The 23,251-nt window shown below is 47.5% G+C and overlaps 14 non-coding genes across 14 annotated transcripts; all 14 read right to left on the bottom strand.

Annotated features, from left to right (window-relative positions):
- Positions 1–1,084: 1,084 nt before the first annotated feature.
- Positions 1,085–1,275, bottom strand: LOC141200450 (U2 spliceosomal RNA). The gene has a single exon (XR_012272170.1). It is a non-coding gene; the product is annotated as a U2 spliceosomal RNA (small nuclear RNA).
- Positions 1,276–2,396: 1,121 nt separating this feature from the next.
- LOC141199813 (U2 spliceosomal RNA) lies at positions 2,397–2,587 on the bottom strand. Its single transcript, XR_012271557.1, has one exon. It is a non-coding gene; the product is annotated as a U2 spliceosomal RNA (small nuclear RNA).
- Positions 2,588–3,711: 1,124 nt separating this feature from the next.
- On the bottom strand, positions 3,712–3,902 carry LOC141199812 (U2 spliceosomal RNA). The gene has a single exon (XR_012271556.1). It is a non-coding gene; the product is annotated as a U2 spliceosomal RNA (small nuclear RNA).
- Positions 3,903–5,025: 1,123 nt separating this feature from the next.
- Positions 5,026–5,216, bottom strand: LOC141199811 (U2 spliceosomal RNA). Its single transcript, XR_012271555.1, has one exon. It is a non-coding gene; the product is annotated as a U2 spliceosomal RNA (small nuclear RNA).
- A 1,121-nt stretch (positions 5,217–6,337) lies between these two features.
- Positions 6,338–6,528, bottom strand: LOC141199810 (U2 spliceosomal RNA). Its single transcript, XR_012271554.1, has one exon. It is a non-coding gene; the product is annotated as a U2 spliceosomal RNA (small nuclear RNA).
- Positions 6,529–7,650: 1,122 nt separating this feature from the next.
- LOC141199808 (U2 spliceosomal RNA) lies at positions 7,651–7,841 on the bottom strand. The gene has a single exon (XR_012271553.1). It is a non-coding gene; the product is annotated as a U2 spliceosomal RNA (small nuclear RNA).
- A 1,125-nt stretch (positions 7,842–8,966) lies between these two features.
- Positions 8,967–9,157, bottom strand: LOC141199807 (U2 spliceosomal RNA). The gene has a single exon (XR_012271552.1). It is a non-coding gene; the product is annotated as a U2 spliceosomal RNA (small nuclear RNA).
- A 1,123-nt stretch (positions 9,158–10,280) lies between these two features.
- Positions 10,281–10,471, bottom strand: LOC141199805 (U2 spliceosomal RNA). Its single transcript, XR_012271550.1, has one exon. It is a non-coding gene; the product is annotated as a U2 spliceosomal RNA (small nuclear RNA).
- Positions 10,472–11,595: 1,124 nt separating this feature from the next.
- Positions 11,596–11,786, bottom strand: LOC141199804 (U2 spliceosomal RNA). The gene has a single exon (XR_012271549.1). It is a non-coding gene; the product is annotated as a U2 spliceosomal RNA (small nuclear RNA).
- A 1,122-nt stretch (positions 11,787–12,908) lies between these two features.
- Positions 12,909–13,099, bottom strand: LOC141199803 (U2 spliceosomal RNA). Its single transcript, XR_012271548.1, has one exon. It is a non-coding gene; the product is annotated as a U2 spliceosomal RNA (small nuclear RNA).
- Positions 13,100–14,220: 1,121 nt separating this feature from the next.
- LOC141199802 (U2 spliceosomal RNA) lies at positions 14,221–14,411 on the bottom strand. Its single transcript, XR_012271546.1, has one exon. It is a non-coding gene; the product is annotated as a U2 spliceosomal RNA (small nuclear RNA).
- A 1,123-nt stretch (positions 14,412–15,534) lies between these two features.
- On the bottom strand, positions 15,535–15,725 carry LOC141198869 (U2 spliceosomal RNA). Its single transcript, XR_012270638.1, has one exon. It is a non-coding gene; the product is annotated as a U2 spliceosomal RNA (small nuclear RNA).
- Positions 15,726–16,842: 1,117 nt separating this feature from the next.
- Positions 16,843–17,033, bottom strand: LOC141200261 (U2 spliceosomal RNA). The gene has a single exon (XR_012271986.1). It is a non-coding gene; the product is annotated as a U2 spliceosomal RNA (small nuclear RNA).
- A 1,121-nt stretch (positions 17,034–18,154) lies between these two features.
- Positions 18,155–18,347, bottom strand: LOC141200821 (U2 spliceosomal RNA). The gene has a single exon (XR_012272530.1). It is a non-coding gene; the product is annotated as a U2 spliceosomal RNA (small nuclear RNA).
- Positions 18,348–23,251: the final 4,904 nt, after the last annotated feature.

Here is a 23,251-nt window from a genome sequence, read left to right as displayed (position 1 = left end):
ATTCTGAAAAGTCCATTTGTGGAGATGGCCACCTGGACTCCCGTTAAGAAGACATGCTGTCAACCTCTAGATCCCTCACATGCCTGCACTTTTCGGCTTGCTGCTGCTGCAATCCACGCGTTTTAGATCTGCATAACTCCACCTCTTTTAGCACAGTACCCTCAACCCCCGGCTGTTCCCACCCGCCTCAACATCGTTGGAAGGGAGGAGAACCAATTAAGGCGGGGGGGGGGGTGGAACGAGCAGCTGTCTACCCTTAGCAGGAGGGTTGCTGATTAATTACCTCTCCTGCTGCTGCTGCTGCTGGCTGTCCAGCAGCAGACTGAAGGTGACTGCTGCTGTGCGCAGGTATATAAAGGCTCAGAGCCTATTATGACACGCGCAGCCAGCGTTCCATTGCCACATTCCGTCTACTGCAGGCGGGATACCTGGATGGCTGAATGTCACTGAGAAGCTCACAGAGACCGCCATAAGCAACAGTTTAAAAGAATGCCACAGACTAATCAACCAAACTTTTTGGGTTGGTTTCTCTTTTATAGTCTGCAGGCATTAAATGAAAGAAGTCAGTGTTCCAGCAGAGGGAGACAACGTTTCAGAAAAGGCATTGTAGCAAACCAAAAAATAAATTTTAAGCGCAGCAGAGTAACCAGCTCACATACCTGTTAGCTCAGGTGAGTTTAAAAGGCTGCTGTTGATAACAAGGGCATTTGCTAAATAGATGGTGTGTATGCAACAATATACTGAAAGGTCAATTATATTGTGCAGCTTATCTCACCACCTGTAGTTATTTAGGTGAAAGCTCCAAAATGCTTGCCTAATATGTCTGTTTATCCAAAAGGAAGTATAGAGGGAAAGCTAGATAGATAGCATTGCATTACATTACATTACATGGCAATGCAATGCACAGTTGCTGAAGTTGAACCAAAATGAGCTTGTCATGTGGCTTCTGCAACTTTTAACATGAAAAATCCAATGAGGAGAAGAAAAGCAAAGCCAAAGAGTCCATCCCAAAATCCGACAAACAAGCAAAATGAACAAAAAGCATTGAATTCAATTCTTTCTGATTTTAGAAACTGCATTAAAGAAGGGGTGCACCGGTCCTGAAGATACTGCAATACCAGGTCAATGCGTGGAGTGGACAGAGCAAGCTCTTTTTCCATCTCCCTGTTCTAAAAATCCATTTAATATATGGTCCCCAGATAGGGGACGTATCAGATATTAAACTGATAAGAACAGATACTACACTTGATCTTAGCCAAAAGGCCGAGAAGCGATAACCAGAATTGGTTTCCGACTACGGTGCCACCCAAGGATTCTGAAAAGTCCATTTGTGGAGATGGCCACCTGGACTCCCGTTAAGAAGACATGCTGTCAACCTCTAGATCCCTCACATGCCTGCACTTTTCGGCTTGCTGCTGCTGCAATCCACGCGTTTTAGATCTGCATAACTCCACCTCTTTTAGCACAGTACCCTCAACCCCCGGCTGTTCCCACCCGCCTCAACACCGTTGGAAGGGAGGAGAACCAATTAAGGCGGGGGGGGGGGTGGAACGAGCAGCTGTCTACCCTTAGCAGGAGGGTTGCTGATTAATTACCTCTCCTGCTGCTGCTGCTGCTGGCTGTCCAGCAGCAGACTGAAGGTGGCTGCTGCTGTGCGCAGGTATATAAAGGCTCAGAGCCTATTATGACACGCGCAGCCAGCGTTCCATTGCCACATTCCGTCTACTGCAGGCGGGATACCTGGATGGCTGAATGTCACTGAGAAGCTCACAGAGACCGCCATAAGCAACAGTTTAAAAGAATGCCACAGACTAATCAACCAAACTTTTTGGGTTGGTTTCTCTTTTATAGTCTGCAGGCATTAAATGAAAGAAGTCAGTGTTCCAGCAGAGGGAGACAACGTTTCAGAAAAGGCATTGTAGCAAACCAAAAAAGAAATTTTAAGCGCAGCAGAGTAACCAGCTCACATACCTGTTAGCTCAGGTGAGTTTAAAAGGCTGCTGTTGATAACAAGGGCATTTGCTAAATAGATGGTGTGTGTGCAACAATATACTGAAAGGTCAATTATATTGTGCAGCTTATCTCACCACCTGTAGTTATTTAGGTGAAAGCTCCAAAATGCTTGCCTAATATGTCTGTTTATCCAAAAGGAAGTATAGAGGGAGAGCTAGATAGATAGCATTGCATTACATTACATTACATGGCAATGCAATGCACAGTTGCTGAAGTTGAACCAAAATGAGCTTGTCATCTGGCTTCTGCAACTTTTAACATGAAAAATCCAATGAGGAGAAGAAAAGCAAAGCCAAAGAGTCCATCCCAAAATCCGACAAACAAGCAAAATGAACAAAAAGCATTGAATTCAATTCTTTCTGATTTTAGAAACTGCATTAAAGAAGGGGTGCACCGGTCCTGGAGATACTGCAATACCAGGTCAATGCGTGGAGTGGACAGAGCAAGCTCTTTTTCCATCTCCCTGTTCTAAAAATCCATTTAATATATGGTCCCCAGATAGGGGACGTATCAGATATTAAACTGATAAGAACAGATACTACACTTGATCTTAGCCAAAAGGCCGAGAAGCGATAACCAGAATTGGTTTCCGACTACGGTGCCACCCAAGGATTCTGAAAAGTCCATTTGTGGAGATGGCCACCTGGACTCCCGTTAAGAAGACATGCTGTCAACCTCTAGATCCCTCACATGCCTGCACTTTTCGGCTTGCTGCTGCTGCAATCCACGCGTTTTAGATCTGCATAACTCCACCTCTTTTAGCACAGTACCCTCAACCCCCGGCTGTTCCCACCCGCCTCAACACCGTTGGAAGGGAGGAGAACCAATTAAGGCGGGGTGGGGGGGGGTGGAACGAGCAGCTGTCTACCCTTAGCAGGAGGGTTGCTGATTAATTACCTCTCCTGCTGCTGCTGCTGCTGGCTGTCCAGCAGCAGACTGAAGGTGGCTGCTGCTGTGCGCAGGTATATAAAGGCTCAGAGCCTATTATGACACGCGCAGCCAGCGTTCCATTGCCACATTCCGTCTACTGCAGGCGGGATACCTGGATGGCTGAATGTCACTGAGAAGCTCACAGAGACCGCCATAAGCAACAGTTTAAAAGAATGCCACAGACTAATCAACCAAACTTTTTGGGTTGGTTTCTCTTTTATAGTCTGCAGGCATTAAATGAAAGAAGTCAGTGTTCCAGCAGAGGGAGACAACGTTTCAGAAAAGGCATTGTAGCAAACCAAAAAAGAAATTTTAAGCGCAGCAGAGTAACCAGCTCACATACCTGTTAGCTCAGGTGAGTTTAAAAGGCTGCTGTTGATAACAAGGGCATTTGCTAAATAGATGGTGTGTGTGCAACAATATACTGAAAGGTCAATTATATTGTGCAGCTTATCTCACCACCTGTAGTTATTTAGGTGAAAGCTCCAAAATGCTTGCCTAATATGTCTGTTTATCCAAAAGGAAGTATAGAGGGAGAGCTAGATAGATAGCATTGCATTACATTACATTACATGGCAATGCAATGCACAGTTGCTGAAGTTGAACCAAAATGAGCTTGTCATCTGGCTTCTGCAACTTTTAACATGAAAAATCCAATGAGGAGAAGAAAAGCAAAGCCAAAGAGTCCATCCCAAAATCCGACAAACAAGCAAAATGAACAAAAAGCATTGAATTCAATTCTTTCTGATTTTAGAAACTGCATTAAAGAAGGGGTGCACCGGTCCTGGAGATACTGCAATACCAGGTCAATGCGTGGAGTGGACAGAGCAAGCTCTTTTTCCATCTCCCTGTTCTAAAAATCCATTTAATATATGGTCCCCAGATAGGGGACGTATCAGATATTAAACTGATAAGAACAGATACTACACTTGATCTTAGCCAAAAGGCCGAGAAGCGATAACCAGAATTGGTTTCCGACTACGGTGCCACCCAAGGATTCTGAAAAGTCCATTTGTGGAGATGGCCACCTGGACTCCCGTTAAGAAGACATGCTGTCAACCTCTAGATCCCTCACATGCCTGCACTTTTCGGCTTGCTGCTGCTGCAATCCACGCGTTTTAGATCTGCATAACTCCACCTCTTTTAGCACAGTACCCTCAACCCCCGGCTGTTCCCACCCGCCTCAACACCGTTGGAAGGGAGGAGAACCAATTAAGGCGGGGGGGGGGGGGTGGAACGAGCAGCTGTCTACCCTTAGCAGGAGGGTTGCTGATTAATTACCTCTCCTGCTGCTGCTGCTGCTGGCTGTCCAGCAGCAGACTGAAGGTGGCTGCTGCTGTGCGCAGGTATATAAAGGCTCAGAGCCTATTATGACACGCGCAGCCAGCGTTCCATTGCCACATTCCGTCTACTGCAGGCGGGATACCTGGATGGCTGAATGTCACTGAGAAGCTCACAGAGACCGCCATAAGCAACAGTTTAAAAGAATGCCACAGACTAATCAACCAAACTTTTTGGGTTGGTTTCTCTTTTATAGTCTGCAGGCATTAAATGAAAGAAGTCAGTGTTCCAGCAGAGGGAGACAACGTTTCAGAAAAGGCATTGTAGCAAACCAAAAAAGAAATTTTAAGCGCAGCAGAGTAACCAGCTCACATACCTGTTAGCTCAGGTGAGTTTAAAAGGCAGCTGTTGATAACAAGGGCATTTGCTAAATAGATGGTGTGTGTGCAACAATATACTGAAAGGTCAATTATATTGTGCAGCTTATCTCACCACCTGTAGTTATTTAGGTGAAAGCTCCAAAATGCTTGCCTAATATGTCTGTTTATCCAAAAGGAAGTATAGAGGGAGAGCTAGATAGATAGCATTGCATTACATTACATTACATGGCAATGCAATGCACAGTTGCTGAAGTTGAACCAAAATGAGCTTGTCATCTGGCTTCTGCAACTTTTAACATGAAAAATCCAATGAGGAGAAGAAAAGCAAAGCCAAAGAGTCCATCCCAAAATCCGACAAACAAGCAAAATGAACAAAAAGCATTGAATTCAATTCTTTCTGATTTTAGAAACTGCATTAAAGAAGGGGTGCACCGGTCCTGGAGATACTGCAATACCAGGTCAATGCGTGGAGTGGACAGAGCAAGCTCTTTTTCCATCTCCCTGTTCTAAAAATCCATTTAATATATGGTCCCCAGATAGGGGACGTATCAGATATTAAACTGATAAGAACAGATACTACACTTGATCTTAGCCAAAAGGCCGAGAAGCGATAACCAGAATTGGTTTCCGACTACGGTGCCACCCAAGGATTCTGAAAAGTCCATTTGTGGAGATGGCCACCTGGACTCCCGTTAAGAAGACATGCTGTCAACCTCTAGATCCCTCACATGCCTGCACTTTTCGGCTTGCTGCTGCTGCAATCCACGCGTTTTAGATCTGCATAACTCCACCTCTTTTAGCACAGTACCCTCAACCCCCGGCTGTTCCCACCCGCCTCAACATCGTTGGAAGGGAGGAGAACCAATTAAGGCGGGGGGGGGGGTGGAACGAGCAGCTGTCTACCCTTAGCAGGAGGGTTGCTGATTAATTACCTCTCCTGCTGCTGCTGCTGCTGGCTGTCCAGCAGCAGACTGAAGGTGACTGCTGCTGTGCGCAGGTATATAAAGGCTCAGAGCCTATTATGACACGCGCAGCCAGCGTTCCATTGCCACATTCCGTCTACTGCAGGCGGGATACCTGGATGGCTGAATGTCACTGAGAAGCTCACAGAGACCGCCATAAGCAACAGTTTAAAAGAATGCCACAGACTAATCAACCAAACTTTTTGGGTTGGTTTCTCTTTTATAGTCTGCAGGCATTAAATGAAAGAAGTCAGTGTTCCAGCAGAGGGAGACAACGTTTCAGAAAAGGCATTGTAGCAAACCAAAAAAGAAATTTTAAGCGCAGCAGAGTAACCAGCTCACATACCTGTTAGCTCAGGTGAGTTTAAAAGGCTGCTGTTGATAACAAGGGCATTTGCTAAATAGATGGTGTGTATGCAACAATATACTGAAAGGTCAATTATATTGTGCAGCTTATCTCACCACCTGTAGTTATTTAGGTGAAAGCTCCAAAATGCTTGCCTAATATGTCTGTTTATCCAAAAGGAAGTATAGAGGGAGAGCTAGATAGATAGCATTGCATTACATTACATTACATGGCAATGCAATGCACAGTTGCTGAAGTTGAACCAAAATGAGCTTGTCATCTGGCTTCTGCAACTTTTAACATGAAAAATCCAATGAGGAGAAGAAAAGCAAAGCCAAAGAGTCCATCCCAAAATCCGACAAACAAGCAAAATGAACAAAAAGCATTGAATTCAATTCTTTCTGATTTTAGAAACTGCATTAAAGAAGGGGTGCACCGGTCCTGGAGATACTGCAATACCAGGTCAATGCGTGGAGTGGACAGAGCAAGCTCTTTTTCCATCTCCCTGTTCTAAAAATCCATTTAATATATGGTCCCCAGATAGGGGACGTATCAGATATTAAACTGATAAGAACAGATACTACACTTGATCTTAGCCAAAAGGCCGAGAAGCGATAACCAGAATTGGTTTCCGACTACGGTGCCACCCAAGGATTCTGAAAAGTCCATTTGTGGAGATGGCCACCTGGACTCCCGTTAAGAAGACATGCTGTCAACCTCTAGATCCCTCACATGCCTGCACTTTTCGGCTTGCTGCTGCTGCAATCCACGCGTTTTAGATCTGCATAACTCCACCTCTTTTAGCACAGTACCCTCAACCCCCGGCTGTTCCCACCCGCCTCAACACCGTTGGAAGGGAGGAGAACCAATTAAGGCGGGGGGGGGGGGTGGAACGAGCAGCTGTCTACCCTTAGCAGGAGGGTTGCTGATTAATTACCTCTCCTGCTGCTGCTGCTGCTGGCTGTCCAGCAGCAGACTGAAGGTGGCTGCTGCTGTGCGCAGGTATATAAAGGCTCAGAGCCTATTATGACACGCGCAGCCAGCGTTCCATTGCCACATTCCGTCTACTGCAGGCGGGATACCTGGATGGCTGAATGTCACTGAGAAGCTCACAGAGACCGCCATAAGCAACAGTTTAAAAGAATGCCACAGACTAATCAACCAAACTTTTTGGGTTGGTTTCTCTTTTATAGTCTGCAGGCATTAAATGAAAGAAGTCAGTGTTCCAGCAGAGGGAGACAACGTTTCAGAAAAGGCATTGTAGCAAACCAAAAAAGAAATTTTAAGCGCAGCAGAGTAACCAGCTCACATACCTGTTAGCTCAGGTGAGTTTAAAAGGCTGCTGTTGATAACAAGGGCATTTGCTAAATAGATGGTGTGTGTGCAACAATATACTGAAAGGTCAATTATATTGTGCAGCTTATCTCACCACCTGTAGTTATTTAGGTGAAAGCTCCAAAATGCTTGCCTAATATGTCTGTTTATCCAAAAGGAAGTATAGAGGGAGAGCTAGATAGATAGCATTGCATTACATTACATTACATGGCAATGCAATGCACAGTTGCTGAAGTTGAACCAAAATGAGCTTGTCATCTGGCTTCTGCAACTTTTAACATGAAAAATCCAATGAGGAGAAGAAAAGCAAAGCCAAAGAGTCCATCCCAAAATCCGACAAACAAGCAAAATGAACAAAAAGCATTGAATTCAATTCTTTCTGATTTTAGAAACTGCATTAAAGAAGGGGTGCACCGGTCCTGGAGATACTGCAATACCAGGTCAATGCGTGGAGTGGACAGAGCAAGCTCTTTTTCCATCTCCCTGTTCTAAAAATCCATTTAATATATGGTCCCCAGATAGGGGACGTATCAGATATTAAACTGATAAGAACAGATACTACACTTGATCTTAGCCAAAAGGCCGAGAAGCGATAACCAGAATTGGTTTCCGACTACGGTGCCACCCAAGGATTCTGAAAAGTCCATTTGTGGAGATGGCCACCTGGACTCCCGTTAAGAAGACATGCTGTCAACCTCTAGATCCCTCACATGCCTGCACTTTTCGGCTTGCTGCTGCTGCAATCCACGCGTTTTAGATCTGCATAACTCCACCTCTTTTAGCACAGTACCCTCAACCCCCGGCTGTTCCCACCCGCCTCAACACCGTTGGAAGGGAGGAGAACCAATTAAGGCGGGGGGGGGGGGTGGAACGAGCAGCTGTCTACCCTTAGCAGGAGGGTTGCTGATTAATTACCTCTCCTGCTGCTGCTGCTGCTGCTGGCTGTCCAGCAGCAGACTGAAGGTGGCTGCTGCTGTGCGCAGGTATATAAAGGCTCAGAGCCTATTATGACACGCGCAGCCAGCGTTCCATTGCCACATTCCGTCTACTGCAGGCGGGATACCTGGATGGCTGAATGTCACTGAGAAGCTCACAGAGACCGCCATAAGCAACAGTTTAAAAGAATGCCACAGACTAATCAACCAAACTTTTTGGGTTGGTTTCTCTTTTATAGTCTGCAGGCATTAAATGAAAGAAGTCAGTGTTCCAGCAGAGGGAGACAACGTTTCAGAAAAGGCATTGTAGCAAACCAAAAAAGAAATTTTAAGCGCAGCAGAGTAACCAGCTCACATACCTGTTAGCTCAGGTGAGTTTAAAAGGCTGCTGTTGATAACAAGGGCATTTGCTAAATAGATGGTGTGTGTGCAACAATATACTGAAAGGTCAATTATATTGTGCAGCTTATCTCACCACCTGTAGTTATTTAGGTGAAAGCTCCAAAATGCTTGCCTAATATGTCTGTTTATCCAAAAGGAAGTATAGAGGGAGAGCTAGATAGATAGCATTGCATTACATTACATTACATGGCAATGCAATGCACAGTTGCTGAAGTTGAACCAAAATGAGCTTGTCATCTGGCTTCTACAACTTTTAACATGAAAAATCCAATGAGGAGAAGAAAAGCAAAGCCAAAGAGTCCATCCCAAAATCCGACAAACAAGCAAAATGAACAAAAAGCATTGAATTCAATTCTTTCTGATTTTAGAAACTGCATTAAAGAAGGGGTGCACCGGTCCTGGAGATACTGCAATACCAGGTCAATGCGTGGAGTGGACAGAGCAAGCTCTTTTTCCATCTCCCTGTTCTAAAAATCCATTTAATATATGGTCCCCAGATAGGGGACGTATCAGATATTAAACTGATAAGAACAGATACTACACTTGATCTTAGCCAAAAGGCCGAGAAGCGATAACCAGAATTGGTTTCCGACTACGGTGCCACCCAAGGATTCTGAAAAGTCCATTTGTGGAGATGGCCACCTGGACTCCCGTTAAGAAGACATGCTGTCAACCTCTAGATCCCTCACATGCCTGCACTTTTCGGCTTGCTGCTGCTGCAATCCACGCGTTTTAGATCTGCATAACTCCACCTCTTTTAGCACAGTACCCTCAACCCCCGGCTGTTCCCACCCGCCTCAACACCGTTGGAAGGGAGGAGAACCAATTAAGGCGGGGGGGGGGGGGTGGAACGAGCAGCTGTCTACCCTTAGCAGGAGGGTTGCTGATTAATTACCTCTCCTGCTGCTGCTGCTGCTGGCTGTCCAGCAGCAGACTGAAGGTGGCTGCTGCTGTGCGCAGGTATATAAAGGCTCAGAGCCTATTATGACACGCGCAGCCAGCGTTCCATTGCCACATTCCGTCTACTGCAGGCGGGATACCTGGATGGCTGAATGTCACTGAGAAGCTCACAGAGACCGCCATAAGCAACAGTTTAAAAGAATGCCACAGACTAATCAACCAAACTTTTTGGGTTGGTTTCTCTTTTATAGTCTGCAGGCATTAAATGAAAGAAGTCAGTGTTCCAGCAGAGGGAGACAACGTTTCAGAAAAGGCATTGTAGCAAACCAAAAAAGAAATTTTAAGCGCAGCAGAGTAACCAGCTCACATACCTGTTAGCTCAGGTGAGTTTAAAAGGCTGCTGTTGATAACAAGGGCATTTGCTAAATAGATGGTGTGTGTGCAACAATATACTGAAAGGTCAATTATATTGTGCAGCTTATCTCACCACCTGTAGTTATTTAGGTGAAAGCTCCAAAATGCTTGCCTAATATGTCTGTTTATCCAAAAGGAAGTATAGAGGGAGAGCTAGATAGATAGCATTGCATTACATTACATTACATGGCAATGCAATGCACAGTTGCTGAAGTTGAACCAAAATGAGCTTGTCATCTGGCTTCTGCAACTTTTAACATGAAAAATCCAATGAGGAGAAGAAAAGCAAAGCCAAAGAGTCCATCCCAAAATCCGACAAACAAGCAAAATGAACAAAAAGCATTGAATTCAATTCTTTCTGATTTTAGAAACTGCATTAAAGAAGGGGTGCACCGGTCCTGGAGATACTGCAATACCAGGTCAATGCGTGGAGTGGACAGAGCAAGCTCTTTTTCCATCTCCCTGTTCTAAAAATCCATTTAATATATGGTCCCCAGATAGGGGACGTATCAGATATTAAACTGATAAGAACAGATACTACACTTGATCTTAGCCAAAAGGCCGAGAAGCGATAACCAGAATTGGTTTCCGACTACGGTGCCACCCAAGGATTCTGAAAAGTCCATTTGTGGAGATGGCCACCTGGACTCCCGTTAAGAAGACATGCTGTCAACCTCTAGATCCCTCACATGCCTGCACTTTTCGGCTTGCTGCTGCTGCAATCCACGCGTTTTAGATCTGCATAACTCCACCTCTTTTAGCACAGTACCCTCAACCCCCGGCTGTTCCCACCCGCCTCAACACCGTTGGAAGGGAGGAGAACCAATTAAGGCGGGGGGGGGGGGGGTGGAACGAGCAGCTGTCTACCATTAGCAGGAGGGTTGCTGATTAATTACCTCTCCTGCTGCTGCTGCTGCTGGCTGTCCAGCAGCAGACTGAAGGTGGCTGCTGCTGTGCGCAGGTATATAAAGGCTCAGAGCCTATTATGACACGCGCAGCCAGCGTTCCATTGCCACATTCCGTCTACTGCAGGCGGGATACCTGGATGGCTGAATGTCACTGAGAAGCTCACAGAGACCGCCATAAGCAACAGTTTAAAAGAATGCCACAGACTAATCAACCAAACTTTTTGGGTTGGTTTCTCTTTTATAGTCTGCAGGCATTAAATGAAAGAAGTCAGTGTTCCAGCAGAGGGAGACAACGTTTCAGAAAAGGCATTGTAGCAAACCAAAAAAGAAATTTTAAGCGCAGCAGAGTAACCAGCTCACATACCTGTTAGCTCAGGTGAGTTTAAAAGGCTGCTGTTGATAACAAGGGCATTTGCTAAATAGATGGTGTGTGTGCAACAATATACTGAAAGGTCAATTATATTGTGCAGCTTATCTCACCACCTGTAGTTATTTAGGTGAAAGCTCCAAAATGCTTGCCTAATATGTCTGTTTATCCAAAAGGAAGTATAGAGGGAGAGCTAGATAGATAGCATTGCATTACATTACATTACATGGCAATGCAATGCACAGTTGCTGAAGTTGAACCAAAATGAGCTTGTCATCTGGCTTCTGCAACTTTTAACATGAAAAATCCAATGAGGAGAAGAAAAGCAAAGCCAAAGAGTCCATCCCAAAATCCGACAAACAAGCAAAATGAACAAAAAGCATTGAATTCAATTCTTTCTGATTTTAGAAACTGCATTAAAGAAGGGGTGCACCGGTCCTGGAGATACTGCAATACCAGGTCAATGCGTGGAGTGGACAGAGCAAGCTCTTTTTCCATCTCCCTGTTCTAAAAATCCATTTAATATATGGTCCCCAGATAGGGGACGTATCAGATATTAAACTGATAAGAACAGATACTACACTTGATCTTAGCCAAAAGGCCGAGAAGCGATAACCAGAATTGGTTTCCGACTACGGTGCCACCCAAGGATTCTGAAAAGTCCATTTGTGGAGATGGCCACCTGGACTCCCGTTAAGAAGACATGCTGTCAACCTCTAGATCCCTCACATGCCTGCACTTTTCGGCTTGCTGCTGCTGCAATCCACGCGTTTTAGATCTGCATAACTCCACCTCTTTTAGCACAGTACCCTCAACCCCCGGCTGTTCCCACCCGCCTCAACACCGTTGGAAGGGAGGAGAACCAATTAAGGCGGGGGGGGGGGGTGGAACGAGCAGCTGTCTACCCTTAGCAGGAGGGTTGCTGATTAATTACCTCTCCTGCTGCTGCTGCTGCTGGCTGTCCAGCAGCAGACTGAAGGTGGCTGCTGCTGTGCGCAGGTATATAAAGGCTCAGAGCCTATTATGACACGCGCAGCCAGCGTTCCATTGCCACATTCCGTCTACTGCAGGCGGGATACCTGGATGGCTGAATGTCACTGAGAAGCTCACAGAGACCGCCATAAGCAACAGTTTAAAAGAATGCCACAGACTAATCAACCAAACTTTTTGGGTTGGTTTCTCTTTTATAGTCTGCAGGCATTAAATGAAAGAAGTCAGTGTTCCAGCAGAGGGAGACAACGTTTCAGAAAAGGCATTGTAGCAAACCAAAAAAGAAATTTTAAGCGCAGCAGAGTAACCAGCTCACATACCTGTTAGCTCAGGTGAGTTTAAAAGGCTGCTGTTGATAACAAGGGCATTTGCTAAATAGATGGTGTGTGTGCAACAATATACTGAAAGGTCAATTATATTGTGCAGCTTATCTCACCACCTGTAGTTATTTAGGTGAAAGCTCCAAAATGCTTGCCTAATATGTCTGTTTATCCAAAAGGAAGTATAGAGGGAGAGCTAGATAGATAGCATTGCATTACATTACATTACATGGCAATGCAATGCACAGTTGCTGAAGTTGAACCAAAATGAGCTTGTCATCTGGCTTCTGCAACTTTTAACATGAAAAATCCAATGAGGAGAAGAAAAGCAAAGCCAAAGAGTCCATCCCAAAATCCGACAAACAAGCAAAATGAACAAAAAGCATTGAATTCAATTCTTTCTGATTTTAGAAACTGCATTAAAGAAGGGGTGCACCGGTCCTGGAGATACTGCAATACCAGGTCAATGCGTGGAGTGGACAGAGCAAGCTCTTTTTCCATCTCCCTGTTCTAAAAATCCATTTAATATATGGTCCCCAGATAGGGGACGTATCAGATATTAAACTGATAAGAACAGATACTACACTTGATCTTAGCCAAAAGGCCGAGAAGCGATAACCAGAATTGGTTTCCGACTACGGTGCCACCCAAGGATTCTGAAAAGTCCATTTGTGGAGATGGCCACCTGGACTCCCGTTAAGAAGACATGCTGTCAACCTCTAGATCCCTCACATGCCTGCACTTTTCGGCTTGCTGCTGCTGCAATCCACGCGTTTTAGATCTGCATAACTCCACCTCTTTTAGCACAGTACCCTCAACCCCCGGCTGTTCCCACCCGCCTCAACACCGTTGGAAGGGAGGAGAACCAATTAAGGCGGGGGGGGGGGTGGAACGAGCAGCTGTCTACCATTAGCAGGAGGGTTGCTGATTAATTACCTCTCCTGCTGCTGCTGCTGCTGGCTGTCCAGCAGCAGACTGAAGGTGGCTGCTGCTGTGCGCAGGTATATAAAGGCTCAGAGCCTATTATGACACGCGCAGCCAGCGTTCCATTGCCACATTCCGTCTACTGCAGGCGGGATACCTGGATGGCTGAATGTCACTGAGAAGCTCACAGAGACCGCCATAAGCAACAGTTTAAAAGAATGCCACAGACTAATCAACCAAACTTTTTGGGTTGGTTTCTCTTTTATAGTCTGCAGGCATTAAATGAAAGAAGTCAGTGTTCCAGCAGAGGGAGACAACGTTTCAGAAAAGGCATTGTAGCAAACCAAAAAAGAAATTTTAAGCGCAGCAGAGTAACCAGCTCACATACCTGTTAGCTCAGGTGAGTTTAAAAGGCTGCTGTTGATAACAAGGGCATTTGCTAAATAGATGGTGTGTGTGCAACAATATACTGAAAGGTCAATTATATTGTGCAGCTTATCTCACCACCTGTAGTTATTTAGGTGAAAGCTCCAAAATGCTTGCCTAATATGTCTGTTTATCCAAAAGGAAGTATAGAGGGAGAGCTAGATAGATAGCATTGCATTACATTACATTACATGGCAATGCAATGCACAGTTGCTGAAGTTGAACCAAAATGAGCTTGTCATCTGGCTTCTGCAACTTTTAACATGAAAAATCCAATGAGGAGAAGAAAAGCAAAGCCAAAGAGTCCATCCCAAAATCCGACAAACAAGCAAAATGAACAAAAAGCATTGAATTCAATTCTTTCTGATTTTAGAAACTGCATTAAAGAAGGGGTGCACCGGTCCTGGAGATACTGCAATACCAGGTCAATGCGTGGAGTGGACAGAGCAAGCTCTTTTTCCATCTCCCTGTTCTAAAAATCCATTTAATATATGGTCCCCAGATAGGGGACGTATCAGATATTAAACTGATAAGAACAGATACTACACTTGATCTTAGCCAAAAGGCCGAGAAGCGATAACCAGAATTGGTTTCCGACTACGGTGCCACCCAAGGATTCTGAAAAGTCCATTTGTGGAGATGGCCACCTGGACTCCCGTTAAGAAGACATGCTCTCAACCTCTAGATCCCTCACATGCCTGCACTTTTCGGCTTGCTGCTGCTGCAATCCACGCGTTTTACATCTGCATAACTCCACCTCTTTTAGCACAGTACCCTCAACCCCCGGCTGTTCCCACCCGCCTCAACACCGTTGGAAGGGAGGAGAACCAATTAAGGCGGGGGGGGGGGGGTGGAACGAGCAGCTGTCTACCCTTAGCAGGAGGGTTGCTGATTAATTACCTCTCCTGCTGCTGCTGCTGCTGGCTGTCCAGCAGCAGACTGAAGGTGGCTGCTGCTGTGCGCAGGTATATAAAGGCTCAGAGCCTATTATGACACGCGCAGCCAGCGTTCCATTGCCACATTCCGTCTACTGCAGGCGGGATACCTGGATGGCTGAATGTCACTGAGAAGCTCACAGAGACCGCCATAAGCAACAGTTTAAAAGAATGCCACAGACTAATCAACCAAACTTTTTGGGTTGGTTTCTCTTTTATAGTCTGCAGGCATTAAATGAAAGAAGTCAGTGTTCCAGCAGAGGGAGACAACGTTTCAGAAAAGGCATTGTAGCAAACCAAAAAAGAAATTTTAAGCGCAGCAGAGTAACCAGCTCACATACCTGTTAGCTCAGGTGAGTTTAAAAGGCTGCTGTTGATAACAAGGGCATTTGCTAAATAGATGGTGTGTGTGCAACAATATACTGAAAGGTCAATTATATTGTGCAGCTTATCTCACCACCTGTAGTTATTTAGGTGAAAGCTCCAAAATGCTTGCCTAGTATGTCTGTTTATCCAAAAGGAAGTATAGAGGGAGAGCTAGATAGATAGCATTGCATTACATTACATTACATGGCAATGCAATGCACAGTTGCTGAAGTTGAACCAAAATGAGCTTGTCATCTGGCTTCTGCAACTTTTAACATGAAAAATCCAATGAGGAGAAGAAAAGCAAAGCCAAAGAGTCCATCCCAAAATCCGACAAACAAGCAAAATGAACAAAAAGCATTGAATTCAATTCTTTCTGATTTTAGAAACTGCATTAAAGAAGGGGTGCACCGGTCCTGGAGATAGTGCAATACCAGGTCAATGCGTGGAGTGGACAGAGCAAGCTCTTTTTCCATCTCCCTGTTCTAAAAATCCATTTAATATATGGTCCCCAGATAGGGGACATATCAGATATTAAACTGATAAGAACAGATACTACACTTGATCTTAGCCAAAAGGCCGAGAAGCGATAACCAGAATTGGTTTCCGACTACGGTGCCACCCAAGGATTCTGAAAAGTCCATTTGTGGAGATGGCCACCTGGACTCCCGTTAAGAAGACATGCTGTCAACCTCTAGATCCCTCACATGCCTGCACTTTTCGGCTTGCTGCTGCTGCAATCCACGCGTTTTAGATCTGCATAACTCCACCTCTTTTAGCACAGTACCCTCAACCCCCGGCTGTTCCCACCCGCCTCAACACCGTTGGAAGGGAGGAGAACCAATTAAGGCGTGGGGGGGGGGGTGGAACGAGCAGCTGTCTACCCTTAGCAGGAGGGTTGCTGATTAATTACCTCTCCTGCTGCTGCTGCTGGCTGTCCAGCAGCTGACTGAAGGTGGCTGCTGCTGTGCGCAGGTATATAAAGGCTCAGAGCCTATTATGACACGCGCAGCCAGCGTTCCATTGCCACATTCCGTCTACTGCAGGCGGGATACCTGGATGGCTGAATGTCACTGAGAAGCTCACAGAGACCGCCATAAGCAACAGTTTAAAAGAATGCCACAGACTAATCAACCAAACTTTTTGGGTTGGTTTCTCTTTTATAGTCTGCAGGCATTAAATGAAAGAAGTCAGTGTTCCAGCAGAGGGAGACAACGTTTCAGAAAAGGCATTGTAGCAAACCAAAAAAGAAATTTTAAGCGCAGCAGAGTAACCAGCTCACATACCTGTTAGCTCAGGTGAGTTTAAAAGGCTGCTGTTGATAACAAGGGCATTTGCTAAATAGATGGTGTGTGTGCAACAATATACTGAAAGGTCAATTATATTGTGCAGCTTATCTCACCACCTGTAGTTATTTAGGTGAAAGCTCCAAAATGCTTGCCTAATATGTCTGTTTATCCAAAAGGAAGTATAGAGGGAGAGCTAGATAGATAGCATTGCATTACATTACATTACATGGCAATGCAATGCACAGTTGCTGAAGTTGAACCAAAATGAGCTTGTCATCTGGCTTCTGCAACTTTTAACATGAAAAATCCAATGAGAAGAAAAGCAAAGCCAAAGAGTCCATCCCAAAATCCGACAAACAAGCAAAATGAACAAAAAGCATTGAATTCAATTCTTTCTGATTTTAGAAACTGCATTAAAGAAGGGGTGCACCGGTCCTGGAGATACTGCAATACCAGGTCAATGCGTGGAGTGGACAGAGCAAGCTCTTTTTCCATCTCCCTCTTCTAAAAATCCATTTAATATATGGTCCCCAGATAGGGGACGTATCAGATATTAAACTGATAAGAACAGATACTACACTTGATCTTAGCCAAAAGGCCGAGAAGCGATAACCAGAATTGGTTTCCGACTACGGTGCCACCCAAGGATTCTGAAAAGTCCATTTGTGGAGATGGCCACCTGGACTCCCGTTAAGAAGACATGCTGTCAACCTCTAGATCCCTCACATGCCTGCACTTTTCGGCTTGCTGCTGCTGCAATCCACGCGTTTTACATCTGCATAACTCCACCTCTTTTAGCACAGTACCCTCAACCCCCGGCTGTTCCCACCCGCCTCAACACCGTTGGAAGGGAGGAGAACCAATTAAGGCGGGGGGGGGGGTGGAACGAGCAGCTGTCTACCCTTAGCAGGAGGGTTGCTGATTAATTACCTCTCCTGCTGCTGCTGCTGCTGGCTGTCCAGCAGCAGACTGAAGGTGGCTGCTGCTGTGCGCAGGTATATAAAGGCTCAGAGCCTATTATGACACGCGCAGCCAGCGTTCCATTGCCACATTCCGTCTACTGCAGGCGGGATACCTGGATGGCTGAATGTCACTGAGAAGCTCACAGAGACCGCCATAAGCAACAGTTTAAAAGAATGCCACAGACTAATCAACCAAACTTTTTGGGTTGGTTTCTCTTTTATAGTCTGCAGGCATTAAATGAAAGAAGTCAGTGTTCCAGCAGAGGGAGACAACGTTTCAGAAAAGGCATTGTAGCAAACCAAAAAAGAAATTTTAAGCGCAGCAGAGTAACCAGCTCACATACCTGTTAGCTCAGGTGAGTTTAAAAGGCTGCTGTTGATAACAAGGGCATTTGCTAAATAGATGGTGTGTGTGCAACAATATACTGAAAGGTCAATTATATTGTGCAGCTTATCTCACCACCTGTAGTTATTTATGTGAAAGCTCCAAAATGCTTGCCTAGTATGTCTGTTTATCCAAAAGGAAGTATAGAGGGAGAGCTAGATAGATAGCATTGCATTACATTACATTACATGGCAATGCAATGCACAGTTGCTGAAGTTGAACCAAAATGAGCTTGTCATCTGGCTTCTGCAACTTTTAACATGAAAAATCCAATGAGGAGAAGAAAAGCAAAGCCAAAGAGTCCATCCCAAAATCCGACAAACAAGCAAAATGAACAAAAAGCATTGAATTCAATTCTTTCTGATTTTAGAAACTGCATTAAAGAAGGGGTGCACCGGTCCTGGAGATACTGCAATACCAGGTCAATGCGTGGAGTGGACAGAGCAAGCTCTTTTTCCATCTCCCTGTTCTAAAAATCCATTTAATATATGGTCCCCAGATAGGGGACGTATCAGATATTAAACTGATAAGAACAGATTTTTTGATTGAATATATCTTTTATTAGCACAAAAAATAAGTTAACAGACAGTGTACAGTGCCGCAGCCCAGTACACACAGAATTCTACATCATATTTACATAGCATGAGGATACGACGCACTAACTAGACACATCACACCCCTATGCTACACAAAACACTCAATCTGAAAGAAAAAGCATGTCAATCAATACAGTACGACGAATCGTGATAAGGGATGGGGATTGGGAAAAAGGGGATGGGGAGGGGAAAATCACAGGCCCGAAGCTTTATTGAAAGACAAGACACATAAGGGGAGAGGGGGAGGAGGGGTTTAGTCCTCATCCTCGTCCTCCGGACCGTCCACGATGGAATAGTCTCTGAGCAGGCTGTGGATCAGCCTGCGGCAGTCCTGGATGGACATCCTCTCCCTCCTCAAGATGAGCCGGTTCCTGGCGACCCAAACGGCATCCTTGAAGCAGTTCATAAGGCGCCAAGCCTCCTGGATGGCTCCGACGGTATGAACCCCAGGGAAGAGTCCGTAAAGCACAGAATGGTGCGATAGGCTCGCCCTGGGGACAGAGTTCCTCAGGTCGTCCTCAAGGGCAGTCAACAGGCGCTGTGCAAATCCGCAGTCCCAAAAAGTGTGCAAAGATGTTTCCTCCACGAAGGGGCACCTTGGGCAGTACCGGGTCTTGCACAGGTTCCGGGCATGCATGAATGACCGGACGGGCAGTCCGCCCTGAATCGCCATCCACGACAAGTCCTTGTGCCCGTTGGTCAGCCTGTCAGACGACACATTTGTCCACACAGTCTCCAGCGTGTCCTGGTGAAGTCCTGTGATGTTCTCCACGTCATCCTTGGCTCTGATGAGCTTGTGGATAGTTTTGGGCTTCCACAAGTCGGGCTTGAGTCCCTCCAGTTGATGTTCCCCCACAAATCGAACGACGTCTCCGTAGAACCATGGCGTCGTCCAGTTGTAGGGGAAGGAGCTGTCCCACTTGTCCCAGCCGAGTCGCCTCCAAAGAGGAAGCAGGAAGAAGCGAGACATGGACCTGCCCGCGGAGCCATTCTTGACTTGCAAAGTCCGGCGGACACAATCACACACAAAAGAGGATCGCAGGAGGGTGGGGATATCTGGAACGCCCTTCCCACCCTTGCGAGGCTCCTTGTACATGACGGCCCGCCTGACTCTGTCCATCTTGGATCCCCAGACAAAGTGAAACACTGTCCTGGTAATGGCCCTGCACACAGTGACGTGTGGGGGCCAGGCCTGCGCCGTGTACTGCAAGACGGGCAGGACCTCATTACGCAGGACGAGTGCCTTACCCTCACAAGTGAGGTGTCTGAGGCTCCAGAGTCCGATCCGTTGCTTCACTTTGGCCAAGCGTTCTTGCCAGGACTTGAGGGCCGCTCCTTCCTTCCCGAACCAGACTCCCAGCACCTTGAGGAAATCCGGTTGAATGTTGAAGGGGAAGGGGGCGGAGGAGGCCGGCTGCCAATCCCCGAAGAGCATGGCTTCCGACTTCCTGCAGTTGACTTTGGCCCCTGAAGCCCGGCCGAACCTCTCACACGTCTGGACGAGGGCGTCGACTGAACCACGATCAGCGCAGAAGACGGTGACGTCGTCCATGTAGAGCGAGCACTTGACCTCGTGTCGTCCCGGACCCGGTGCGGTGATCCCTCTGATCTCTCCATTCTGCCGGATAGCCTCTGCGAAGAGTTCTATAACACAAACAAAAAGAAGAGGTGATAGAGGGCAGCCTTGTCTGACCCCAGAGAGGACAGGGAAGGGGTCAGTCTTCCAGCCGTTCACCAACACCGAGCTGTGGATATCAAAATACATCAGACGGACATACGAACAAAACATGTTACCCAAACCTAACCGGTGCAGAGCTCGGCCCATGAACTCGTGGGAAACCCGGTCGAAGGCCTTCTCCTGATCCAAGGAGACCAGGGCCGCGTGTGCGCGGCGGACCTTGATGTACTCGACCGTGTCCCGCACGAGAGCGAGGCTGTCTGCGATGCGACGTCCAGGGATGCCGCAGGTCTGGTCCGGTTTGATGATCCGTCCGATGACAGTCTTAAGTCGTGTCGCCATCGTCTTGGCCAGGATCTTGTAGTCCACGTTGAGCAGAGTGATGGGACGCCAATTCCTCAGGTCGCACCTCTTTCCCTTCCGCTTGTACAGGATCATGACCATTCCTTCCCTCAAAGATGGAGGCATTCTACCCTCCACCACCATCTCCTCGTACAGGTCCAACAGGTCCGGACAGATGAGGTCTCCCAGCGCTACATAGAGCTCCGCTGGAAGACCATCACTGCCCGGGGTCCTGCCGGTCCTAAAGGATTTAGCGGCAGAGAGCAATTCGCCCACCATCAGAGGTTTGTCCAAGGCTGCCGTGCCTGCAGGATCAAGATGGTTAGTGATACCTGAAAGGAACTTATCAGCAGCGTCGGGGTCGGTAGTCTTGTGGGAGTAGAGTTCGCTGTAGAAGTCGCTGACGACCCTCATCACGTCCTCCTTCCCACGTCGCATGTTTCCGCTCTCGTCTCGCAGCTCGTTCAGGGGCGTGTGACCGGCATGAAGTTTCCTGAAAAAGAATGAGTTACATTTCTCACCCTTCTCCAGATTCTCCACTTTGGAACGGAAGACGATTCGCTTGGACTCCTCCTCAAAGTGCCTTTTCAGGCTCTTCTTGGTCTCCTCCAGCTCCTCCCTCACGTCCCAGCCGCAGTGAAGAAGGTCCTGCAGCGACCGCAGCTCGCGCTGCAGCCCTCTGAAGTCCCTCCTCTTCTCACACGCCTGTTGTCGACCCTTGGCCTGAAAGAAACAGCGAAACTCAAGTTTAACATATTCCCACCAATCAGAGACTGTTTGGAAGCTACCCTTGTAGGACTGCCACATTGCGTAGGCTGCTCTCAGCTCCTCCACGACTTCATCCTGAGCCAGCAGAGCACAATTCAGCTTCCAGGAGCCGGGGCCGGACGGAAAACCGTCGCCGAGGACACCTTGTAAGTGAATGGCTCTGTGGTCGGAGAAGAAGCAGGGACCATCGAGTGTCTACTCTGCCTGACTGCCCGAGAGGTGAACACAAAGTCAATCCTGGAGCGGAGTGAGCCATCGGGTCGGCTCCACGAATAGTTCGTGGAGCCTCTCCCCATGGAGCCCACCACGTCCTGAAGAGAGGCCTCGGTTACCATCTCGATGAGCAGCTTGGACGTGATGTCCAACTTGGCAGATGTGCCAGAACTACGACCATCCTCCTCGATGGGGCAGGTTGAAATCCCCGGCCATCACTAAGGTCCTGGTGGTGGCAAGCTGAAGCCGCAGGGTCTGGAAAAGCTCCAAACGCTCATTCTTCAGTGGGGACGCATACACGTTGATGAACCTGACAGGTTCTCCTGCCCAGTTGCCATCTACAACAAGAGCCCTGCCGCAGATGAGCTCCTGGACGGACTCAAGCGTGAATGCGCCCCCCCCTGATCAGAATTGCGACCCCCGCAGACTTGCAGTCACCCCCACCGGACCAGTAGGATGGACCGTGGGACCCTCCCTGGCCAGATGTTTGAAGGACCTAGAGGAGGGAAGGGAACATTCCTGCAACATATAAACATCACACAACTGGGAAGTAAGGAAGGCATAAATAGTCTGACGTCTGAACTTGTCCTTGATGCTCCTGACATTAATGGAAAATAACTTAATATTAGCCATCATGTAGGGAAAAAAGAAAAAGTTAGCGCAGGCAATACACCTTAGTTACCACTCCGGTCGGGTGGTCCCTCGTCGGTGTTGACTGCTGGTGACGGGATCACCAGCAGGCCCTCTTCCTCCATCTGGTCAAGCAGCGCGGCCTCGATCTCGGCGACCACCAGTTCCTCCTCTTCTGGCTCGGCCACCAGGGTCTCAACCATGTGCTCCATCTCTTCTGGCTCAGGGAGGGTATCCTCCTTTTCGCCTACGAAATCCAGAATCTTCTTTTTGGAGGATTCAGTAGCAGGGCTGTCCTCCACCTTCCTCTTTCCCCGGGTTGGAACTGGGGAGACAAGAAGGGGAAAATCCTCCTCGGAATAGATAGCGGCGGGTGGAGGAAAGGTTAATTCCACCGCTACCATGGTCTGGGGAGGGAGAGTGGCTGCCGGGGCAGGGGAAAGGACACCTGCTGAGGAGTAGGGGAAGGAGGAAGAGGAAGTGGAATCCTCAGCAGGGGTGGCCGGGGTGGGGGGGGATTGGACGGGGGTGGCAGGGGGAGGGATCGAGAGAGGGGTGACAGAACTCTTACCCTCCTTTGACTTTTTCTTCTGCTTCGGAGCTGTTGGGACCGTCGCTGGGGCTTTGGCCACCGACTCCTTGACCGCTTTGGCCTTGGTCGTCTCGGCCTTGGGCCGCTGGGGCCTTGGTCGTCGCGTCCTGGTCGTCGGGGCCTTGTCCTCCGGAGCTGGGGTCGTCGCAACCACCGATGCCCAGGATCTCTCACGCTTGGGGCAATCCTTGTATAGATGAGCCGCCAGCCCACACAGGTTGCAGGACGTCTTCTTCGGGCAGTCCTTCGAGCTGTGTCCCGTCACTCGACAAATCCTGCAGGCATCCTCCTTGCAGTCCTTCATCTCGTGGCCGTTCTTGCCGCATCTCCTGCAGTTCCGCGGCATGTCCGGGTAATAGATGAGGCCGTAGGAGTTGCCCAGGGAGAATGTCGGGGGCAGGTGCCGAAGTCCGTCTGAGTACGCCAGGTCCCTGTGAAGTCTAACGGTCACCGACCACTTACCTGTCCAGAAGCCGAGTCCATTCAGGATGTGAGAGGGTTCCTTCACAACCAAACAGAAGCGTCTCAGGAAGGTACAGATGTCTTGGCCTGGGGTGTGCGGGTTGCGCATGGGAGACCGTGATCCTCCTTTCGTCCCTCTGGATAGGGCAGCTACCTGTAAAGGCAGAGAAAGAATTATCCGGTCCTTTTGCGCTTACCAT

The sequence above is a fragment of the Phyllobates terribilis genome, unplaced genomic scaffold (genome assembly GCF_046119375.1).
Source record: "Phyllobates terribilis strain yellow unplaced genomic scaffold, ASM4611937v1 Scaffold_108__1_contigs__length_5656254, whole genome shotgun sequence".
Taxonomy (NCBI): Eukaryota; Metazoa; Chordata; class Amphibia; order Anura; family Dendrobatidae; genus Phyllobates; species Phyllobates terribilis.
Note: the sequence above shows the minus strand (reverse complement) of the source record. Positions and strands in the feature narration are given on the sequence as shown.